This window comes from Phyllobates terribilis, unplaced genomic scaffold, assembly GCF_046119375.1.
Source record: "Phyllobates terribilis strain yellow unplaced genomic scaffold, ASM4611937v1 Scaffold_7__3_contigs__length_470593459, whole genome shotgun sequence".
Taxonomy (NCBI): Eukaryota; Metazoa; Chordata; class Amphibia; order Anura; family Dendrobatidae; genus Phyllobates; species Phyllobates terribilis.
In genome coordinates this window covers 69,344,827-69,355,055 of record NW_027362767.1, presented here as the reverse complement: position 1 = coordinate 69,355,055, position 10,229 = coordinate 69,344,827, and positions in this window count along the sequence as shown.

The window sequence follows — 10,229 nt, the reverse complement described above, 5'->3', positions numbered from 1 at the left end:
TTACAAATCTCAATCTGTATTAAATATGATTATATATGTATAAATCTTACAATGACCATCACTGGTCATTGTGGTCACTAGGACTTTTTTATAATTTAACTTTCTATTGTTACAGGAAACAACACATGTACATAGCCACATCCCAACCCTATCTTTTGTGTTAAAGTGTCTAATGAGCATGTGCGAAGGTCCTTGTAAATGGAGGAGGAGCAGGGTCAGCTGTGATATTGTCTATTGTGATTGGTGGATCCTTTGTTATTAGCTGAGTACGGAGGTGTCACCTGTCATTGTAATCCTGCCTCTGATGATAAGGAGCCTGCTGAAAACTCTTCCTTAAAATGTTAGTGGTGGCCGGCTGTACACAGCGTACAGAACAGCACAACCCACTGCTGGGTTTTTCAGAATCTCTCCTATTCAGCCTGACTTTACCAAAAAGTGAAGATCTGATTGATTGTGTTACCTCGTCAATTAAAAAATAAAATAAATTATTTCTACTAAAATGTGGAAAAGCAACAGGAAAGAAAAATTGTCTGGTCTGTAACCTCATCTATGTCAGCATTGGGGTGAGCCTGTGTGGAGGGTGCTCGGGAGCTGAGGTCTGAGCATTGCTGTTAACCATTTAAATGCCGCTGTCAATCTTTGCATCCCATCGTCCTCGTGTCAATTGATTACTATGGCTGATAAGTTACTTTAGCCTGCTATCCTATTGCTGCCTCTGTAGCTGCAATAGGCTGAGCTTCATAGGAATCCATGATTTACAATATATCACGCAATACTATGGTATTGCAGTATACAGTCTAAGCAATCGCTCGACCGTAGGTTTAAGCCCCTTAAAAGGGACTAAAAACATGAAGTAAACATTTTTTAAAAAGTTTTAAAAAATATTAAAAAAATTAGGAAAAATATAAAATTTGAACAATCCCCTATTTCCCCCATTAATAATATAGAAATGTAAAAAAAACTTTTAAAAAATTTAATAAAAAAATTAAAATAACATATGTGACCCCAAATTAATATTAATAAATCCATCAGCTCATGGCACTAAAAAAAAACTAGCCCTCATGCTGTTCTATTAACTGAAAACAATTGTTTCACCATTTCATCTCACTTTTTTTTTTACTGTTTTTAGCACATTGTATGGTAAAATGAATGGTGTCATTCAAACTACAAAAAAACAATCTATCATATGGCTATGCAAATTAAAAAATAAAAAAGTTTTGGTTCTTGGAAGAAGGCGAGGGAAAAATTCAAATGTAAAAGCAAAAAAAAAATGGTTGTAGAGTAGAGGGTTTAAAGCCCTTTCAGGCCTGGTATTCAACCCCTTTCTGACGTGGGGCGTATTAATACGTATCTGCGCCCAGGGCCTATTGGACCAGATACGTATTAATACGCCTTGGCGATCGCGCCCGCACAGAGGCTTTGCTGGCACAATCGCCGCCGGTTGTCAGCTGATCGTCACAGCTGACACCCGGTACTATGTGTTAGGAGCAGTCCCATACCACTCCCAGCACAGTAACCTCCGGCGTCCCGCGGTGTGTATGCCGGGTCCGGATAGTTATCATGGCATGACGACATCTGGGTCACCAGGCATCTGCAAGATAGGTAGATCGTGCTCAGTGCACAATCTACCTAGGTTGTGTGTGCAGGGGCTGACAGCCTGCGCAGCATAGGGGATGATGCTTCATCCTTATGCTATGCAAGCGATCAGACTCCAAAAAATGAAAGTCCCATAGTGGGACAACGTGTACAAGTTAAAAAAAAAAGTCTCAGAAAGAGAAAAAAAAAATTGTAAAAATATTTAAAAAATAATCCAAAAAAATAAAAATATACTGTACCCATAAATAAATATTATAATGAAAAAAAAAAACAATAAAAGTACACATATTTGGTATCAACGCGTCCGTAACGACCTGACCTATAAAACTGTCCCACTAGTTAACCCCTTTAGTGAACATGGTAAAAAATAAAAAACGAAACAAAGAATGATGCTTTATCATCATACCGCCGAACAAAAAATGAAATAAAACGCGATCAAAAAGACGAATGTAAATAAAAATGGTACAGCTGAAAACATCATCTTGTCCCGCAAAAAAAAAACAAGCCACCATACAGCTCCATCAGCTGAAAAATAAAAAAGTTATAGCTCTAAGAATAAAGCGATGCAAAAAAAAATATTTTTTCTATAAAATAGTTTTTATTGTGTAAAAACACCAAAACATAAAAAAAACAATATAAATGTGGTACCGCTGTAAATTTACTGACCCGAATAATAATACTGCCTTATCAATTTTACGACATGTGGAACGGCATATAAAAAAACAAAAAATAATTCCTTTGTTTATTCTGCCTCCCAAAAATCGGAATAGAAAGCGATCAAAAAATGTCACATGCCCGAAAATGGTACCAATAAAAACGTCAACGTGTCCCGCAAAAAACAAGCCATCACATGACTCTGTCGGCCGAAATATAGAAAAATTATAGGTCTCAAAATATGGCAATGCAAAAACTAGTCTTTGCAAAAAAAAAAGGTTTTTTTAGTGTGTGATAGCTGTCATAAAAACCCGATATGAATCTGGTATCACTGTAATCGCACCGACCCAAAGAATAAAGTTGTCTAATCACTTATACCGCACGAGGAAAGGCATAAAAAAATAAACTCTAGGGTTAGGGTTGTGCTAGGGATAGGGTTAGGGTTGTGCTAGGGTTAGGGTTGTGCTAGGGTTAGGGTTGGGGTTGTGCTAGGGTTAGGGTTATGCTAGGGTTAGGGATGTGCTAGGGTTACGGTAGTTTAAGGTTAGGGTTGTGCTAGGGTTAGGGTTTTGCTAGGCTTAGGGTTGGGCTAGGGTTAGGTTTGAACTAGGGTTAGGGTTGGGCTAGGGTTAGTGTTATGCTAGGGTTAGGGTTGTGCTAGGGTTAGAGTTATGCTAGGGTTAGGGTTGTGCTAGGGTTAGGGTTATGCTAGGGTTAGGGTTATTCTAGGGTTAGGGTTGTGCTAGGATAAGGGTTGTGCTAGGTTTAGAGTTGTGCTAGGGTTAGGGTTGGGCTAGGGTTAGGAATGGGTTAGGGTTAGGGTTGGGCTAGGGTTAGTGTTGTGCTATGGTTAGGGGTGTGCTAGGATTAGGGTTGGGGTTAGGGTTGTGTTGGGTTTGGGATTTTTTCATAAGTAAAAAAAAATAACGATATGGTGACTAGTGTTGAGCGCAAGTGCTCGCTACTTGAGTTTGCATCAGGTGCTCGGGTATGCACAGAGTATCGCGGGTGCTCGAGTGACATGCTCGAGTCTCCGCCCCATATGTTTTGCAGCTGTTATGCAGCCAAAAAAACCTTGTGGGGATTACCTGCCATGCACGAGCGATCCCCGCATGGTTTTTTTGGGTGTCTAATAACCGTGAAACATGCGGGTCGGGGACTCGAGCATGTCACTTAAGCACCTGCAATACTTGGTGCATATCCAAGTACCCGATGCAAACTCAAGTAGTGAGCACTTGCGCTCAAGACTAATGACAACTTATTCAATATGAAGACCTAATGTTATCAAATTCTGTGTTGTACCTCTGGGTTCAAAATGTTCACTATACCCCTTGATAAAATCCGTGAGGGGTGTAGTTTCCAAAATGGGGTCACTTGTGGGGGTTTCCACTGTTTAGGCACATCAGGGGCTCTCCAAACAAGACATGCGGTCCTCTCTTGATTCCAGCCAATTTTGCGTTCAAAAAGTCACACAGTGCACCTTCCCTTCTGAACCCTGCCGTGCGCCCAAACACTGTATTTTCCCCACATATGGGGTATCAGTGTACTCAGGAGAAATTTCACAACAGTTTTTGAGGTCCATTTTCTCCTCTTAGAGTATGTGCCCACGTAGCGTTTTGCAAGCGCATATGCTGCGGAATTTCCGCAACGTAAATGCTTGTGAAACGCTTGTTAATCCGTCCCCCATGGTCCCCAATGAGAATCCGCAATTTCAATGCCCATGCTGCGGATTTTTCCGCAGCGTTTATGCTGAGCTCAAAAATCCGCAGCATGTCCATTTAATTTTGCGTTTATGCATGCGGAATTGCCTTGTCAATGCAATAAAAAACGCAAGGCAATTCCGCATGTCCCAAACGCATCATAAACGCGCGAAAAACGCTTGCCAAATTCTGCAAGCGTTTTTCCGGGAGAGGACATGCGGAAATGAACCTGAAATTTTCTGCTTCATTTCTGCAATGTGGGCACATACCCTAACCCTTGTGAAAATACAAAATTTGGGGCTAAAATATCATGATCATTTTTGTGGAAAAAGTTTGATTTTTTTTTATTTTCATGACTCTACGTTATAAACTTCTGTGAAGCACCTGGGGGTTCAGGGTGCTCACCACACACCTAGATAAGTTCCCTGAGGTGTCTAGTTTCCACAATGGTGTCACTTGTGGGCGGTTTCCACTGTTTAGGCACATCAGGGGCTCCCCAAATGCAACATGGCATCCGCTAATTATTCAAGCAATTTTTACATTCAAAAAGTCAAATGGTACTCCTTCCCTTCTGAACCCTGCCGTGTGCCCAAACAGTGGTTTTCTCCCACATATAGGGTATCGGCGTACTCAGGAGGAATTGCACAACAAATTTTAGGGTTCATTTTTTCCTGATACCCTTGTGAAAATAAAAAAATTGGGGTCTAAAGTAACATTTTTGTGAAAAAAGTTAAATGTTCATTTTTTTCTTCCACATTCCAAAAATTCCTATGAAGCACCTGAAGGGTTAATAAACTTCTTTATTGTGGGCAGCACAGTGGCTCAGTGGTTAGCACTGCAGCCTTGCAGCACTGGGGTTCTGGGTTCAAATCCCACCAAGGACAACATCTGCAAGGAGTTTGTATGTTCTCCCTGTGTTTGCGTGGGTTTCCTCCGGGGTCTCCAGTTTCCTCCCACACTCCAAAGACATACTGATAGGGAATTTAGATTGTGAGCCCAATGGGGACAGTGCCGATATTGTTTGTAAAGCGCTTTGGAATTAATGGCACTCTATAAGTGAATAAAATAAAAAAATAAATACAGTGGTGGCCAAAAGTATTGGCAACCCTGCAATTCTGTCAGATAATATTCAGTTTCTTCCTGAAAATGATTGCAATCACAAATTCTTTGGTATTATTATCTTCATTTAATTTGTCTTCAATGAAAAAACACAAAAAGAATTGTCCTAAAGCCAAATTGGATACAATTCCACACCAAACCTAAAAAAGGGGGTGGACAAAAGTATTGGCACTGTTTGAAAAATCATGTGATGCTTCTCTAATTCGTGTAATTAACAGCACCTGTAACTTACCTGTGGCACCTAACAGGTGTTGGCAATAACTAAATCACACTTGCAGCCAGTTAACATGGAGTAAAGTTGACTCAACCTCTGTCCTGTGTCCTTGTGTGTACCACATTGAGCATGGAGAAAAGAAAGAAGACCAAAGAACTGTCTGAGGACTTGAGAAACCAAATTGTGAGGAAGCATGAGCAATCTCAAGGCTACAAGTCCATCTCCAAAGACCTGAATGTTCCTGTTTCTTCCGTGCGCAGTGTCATCAAGAAGTTTAAAGCCCATGGCACTGTGGCTAACCTCCCTAGATGTGGACGGAAAAGAAAAATGGACGAGAGATTTCAACGCAAGATTGTGCGGCTGGTGGATAAAGAACCTCGACAAACATCCAAACAAGTTCAAGCTGCCCTGCAGTCCGAGGGTACAACAGTGTCAACCCGTACTATCCGTCGGCGTCTGAATGAAAAGGGACTGTATGGTAGGATACCCAGGAAGACCCCACTTCTTACCCCGAGACATAAATAAGCCAGGCTGGAGTTTGCCAAAACTTACCTGAGAAAGCCTAAAACGTTTCTGAAGAATGTTCTCTGGTCAGATGAGACAAAAGTAGAGCTTTTTGGGAAAAAGCATCAACATAGAGTGTACAGGAAAAAAAAGAGGCATTCAAAGAAAAGAACATGGTCCCTACAGTCAAACATGGCGGAGGTTCCCTGATGTTTTGGGGTTGCTTTGCTGCCTCTGGCACTGGACTGCTTGACCGTGTGCATGGCATTAAGAAGTCTGAAGACTACCAACAAATTTTGCAGCATAATGTAGGGCCCAGTGTGAGAATGCTGGGTCTCCCTCAGAGGTCATGGGTCTTCCAGCAGGACAATGACCCAAAACACACTTCCAAAAGCACTATAAAATGGTTTGAGAGAAAGCACTGGAGACTCCTAAGGTGGCCAGCAATGAGTCCAGACCTGAATCCCATAGAACACCTGTGGAGAGATCTCAAAATGGCAGTTTGGAGAAGGCACCCTTCAAATATCAGGGACCTGGAGCAGTTTGCCAAAGAAGAATGGTCTACAATTCCAGCAGAGCATTGTAAGAAACTCATTGATGGTTACCGGAAGTGGTTGTTCGCAGTTATTTTGCCTAAAGGTTGTGCAAACAAGTATTAGGCTGTGGGTGCCAATACTTTTGTCTGGCCCATTTTTGGAGTTTTGTGTGAAATGATCACTGATTTGATTTTTGCTTCATTCTCTTTTGTGTTTTTTCCTTGCAAGCAAATTAAATGAAGATAATAATACCAAAGAATTTGTGATTGCAATCATTTTCAGGAAGAAACTGAGTATTATCTGACAGAATTGCAGGGGTGCCAATACTTTTGGCCACCACTGTATGCTCTCCCTGTGTTTGCGTGGGTTTCCTCCGGCTTCTCCAGTTTCCTCCCACACTCCAAAGACATACTGATAGGGAATTTAGATTGTGAGCCCAATGGGGACAGTGCCGACATTGTCTGTAAAGCGCTGTGGAATTAATGGCGCTCTATAAGTGAATAAAATATAAAATAAATAAATAAACGTAGTTTTGAGCACCTTGAGGGGTGCAGTTTTTAGAATGGTGTCACTTTTGATTATTTTCTGTCATAAAGGCCCCTCAAAGTCACTTCAAATGTGATGTGGTCCCTAAAAAAATGGTTTTGTAAATTTTGTTGGAAAAATGAGAAATCGCTGGTCAAATTTTAACCCTAATAACTTACTAACAAAAAAAATGTTGGTTCCAAAATTGTGCTGATGTAAAGTAGACATGTGGAAAATGTTATTTATTAACTATTTTGTGAGACATATCTCTCTGATTTAAGGGCATGAAAATTCAAAGTTTGAAAATTGCAACATTTTCAAAATTTTCATGAAATTTCCAATTTTTTCACAAATAAAAAAAAAAAAAAAAAAAAGTGATATTGAAGAAATTTTACCACAATCATGAAGTACAATATGTCACAAAAAACAATCTCAGAATCAGGGGGATCCGTTGTAGCATCCCAGAGTTATTATCTCATAAAGTGACAGTGGTCAGAATTGTAAAAATTGGCCTGGTCATTAAGGTGCAGACAACCCTCAGGGGTAAAAGGGTTAAAGTAGACCACCCATTTAAGCTGCAGTAAAACCATAGAGAATTTGGAGGCTTAGCTCAAGCTTCAAAGTTATATAATAATGCAATACATAAAAATGCTAAATCTAGTAAAACAAAGTAGATCCAAATGGCCTCTTGTATAAAAACTAATGCAGACAGAAATGTGTCTTTGTTCATAGCAATCAATCAGATCTCCATTTTTTTGGTTTGGAGGAGGAGGGAGAATGTCCCTCTTCAATAGATTTTATTATATCTAATCCGTTACTATCTGCCCATGTCTACAGATGAGTGAACCCAAACCTAAAAGTTCGGGGTTCGCACGGTGCTAAACTCCGGACACTGACTTCTCCCGGAAGTTTATTTTAATGTTCAGAGTTCTGGGGGAAGTCCGGGAGGAGAGAGAGACTTCCACGGATCCGCTCATCCCTACCATATCTATCAGGACACTGGTGTCACAATTAGAGCTGCATAAGCTGACATTAAATCAGACTTTTACTAGAGAATTTTGACACTTTACCCCACCACATAAAATATCAGAGATCTTATGTATGTGTGATGAGAATACACTTTGGCTTTCTATCTATTGCACAATGACATCATTACACTAGATGGAGCTATTTTACTGTACTAACAATTGTTTAATTTTATAAAATGTATACATTGGCAGCAATATAATCATTATAATACTACTCATATATACATTTTTCAGCAGAGCTCCATAGGTTCAAGAATGTATCTTTGATAAGGAGTAGAGATGAGCGAACCCAAACTTAAAATTTCGGGGTTCATACGGGACAGTTAGTGTCCGGTGCTAAATGCCGAACACGGACTTCTCCCGGGAGTCTATTGCAATGTTCAGAGTTCCGGGAGAAGTTCATTGCAGAGAGAGAGTTTTCAATGGGGTTTGGGTTCTGATTCAAGTTCGGGTACAGTTCTGGTACCAGAACTAAACTTTGGACTAAAGTTCGGGTCATGTACCAGAACCCGAACTTCCACTGGTCTGCTCATCCCTAGTAAGAAGACAAGATAGTCTCTTTGATCCAGAATCAAATCCAAAACTTGGTAGCAAAGATGGCAGCCCCTTATAAAGGTGCTAACTTTGTTCCAGTGAATCTCTAAAATAAGACTGGATTGCAGATCTTCGTGTATATGGGCACTGCTACTGTAATTGGCTGAGAAAGCAGCAGCACGTCTTAGTGGTTGGGATAATCCTATTTATGACTGAATGGCTCTTGGAAGCCATGTTAAAAATCCACTAAAGGTTTGTACAGGATTATACAAACTGCAAAACTTTAGAAGAAGGGTTGGATTGGCCCACCATTATACCGGAGATCCTCTGGTGGCCTCAGGCTCTAACACAGTAATGGGCTCTGAAAGTGCACAAGCTTTGACTTTGATGTCAATCACTTGTCACTTCAGTCTATTCTTATGATAACCTTGATGATAATATGTCAATGTATGCGTGTACAATGATAACATATTATTATGCATTGAAAAGTAGGATTGTACATGTTCTGTATGTATGGAGATTTGGCTAACATAATCACTACCCATTAATAAGAAGAAGGAGAGGGGTGTTTCTGAGTTTTTTTTTTTATTATGTTTTTTCAAGCATTGTTTATTGGGTTCAACATAAATTTCTGCAGTCGCTCTATTGCTGAATTCTGCAGGTGTGCAGTGGGCTCACTGATAGGATTCCCCTTTATTTCCATCTTGAGCAAGAAGTTATATGCTGACTAGCATCATATCTGCAAATCAGGAGGAAAAATTGCTGCTAAGCATGTAAAACATTGACCACATACAGTACGTGACCACCCACTCGAGCTCGAGTTGAGAACACTGAATATTTACATAGAATTATACAAAACTCATAAAATCCTAAAATCCACTATTACAACAATAGTGGCGTTCCCTTGAGGGAAGAAGGAGAGAAGATAGCGCTTTCTGGGTATAGTATAATTAAAATTGTTAAAACCAAAGATAGGGAATTTTGTCACATGATGAAGTTGTGCACATAAGGACACGACTCCAAAAGCACATAGGCTAGATCCAGTAGGTGCAGCCGACCTGATGTGCTGTTGGAAAATCCTCCAGGGGAGTTCTGGCAGTGTGTAATTAGGATGGAATTACTAGGTAGATGGCGATCCCATGGTAGTGAATGTGACAAATGAAAATGGTACCAAAATTAAATAAAATGAAATTAAATAATTTATTAAAAACACAACGTGTTTCGACTGTATCCAGCCTTCTTCAGGTGTCTTACTTACAGATGTCTCACCTGAGGAAGGCTGGATACAGACGAAACACATTGTGCTTTTAATAAATTATTTCATTTTATTTATTTTTTGTACTATTTTAATTTGACACATTTGCTACCATCCACCTAGTAATTCCACCCTAAAAAATCTATTATTATAGACAAAGTCCCCTCGTGCGATCCACTTTTGAGAGAGTGAGAGAAACATAGCCTCTATCCATTTTCTTTTATACACTTCCTCTAGGGACTTCTTATCTTCTGATCTGACATACCACCCTTCCATTTTTCTGTTATATTCTACCTCATTTAACCATTTGTCTACTGTTAGGAGAACTTTCAATTTCCAGGGTGCAAATCATCGGATCCATATCTATATTGAATTCCAGTATTTTACTCATCCACTGAATAACTCCTGTCCAGTACCTGTATAATGTTGGACACCTCTAAGTGAATCATTTCTCCATCTCTGCCTCTGAATCTATAACATTTTGCAGAGTCTTCAATCACTGTTCTGTGTAGGAATTTATGTATACGATATAGTCAGCATATAAAGAAAATCTGAGACATCATA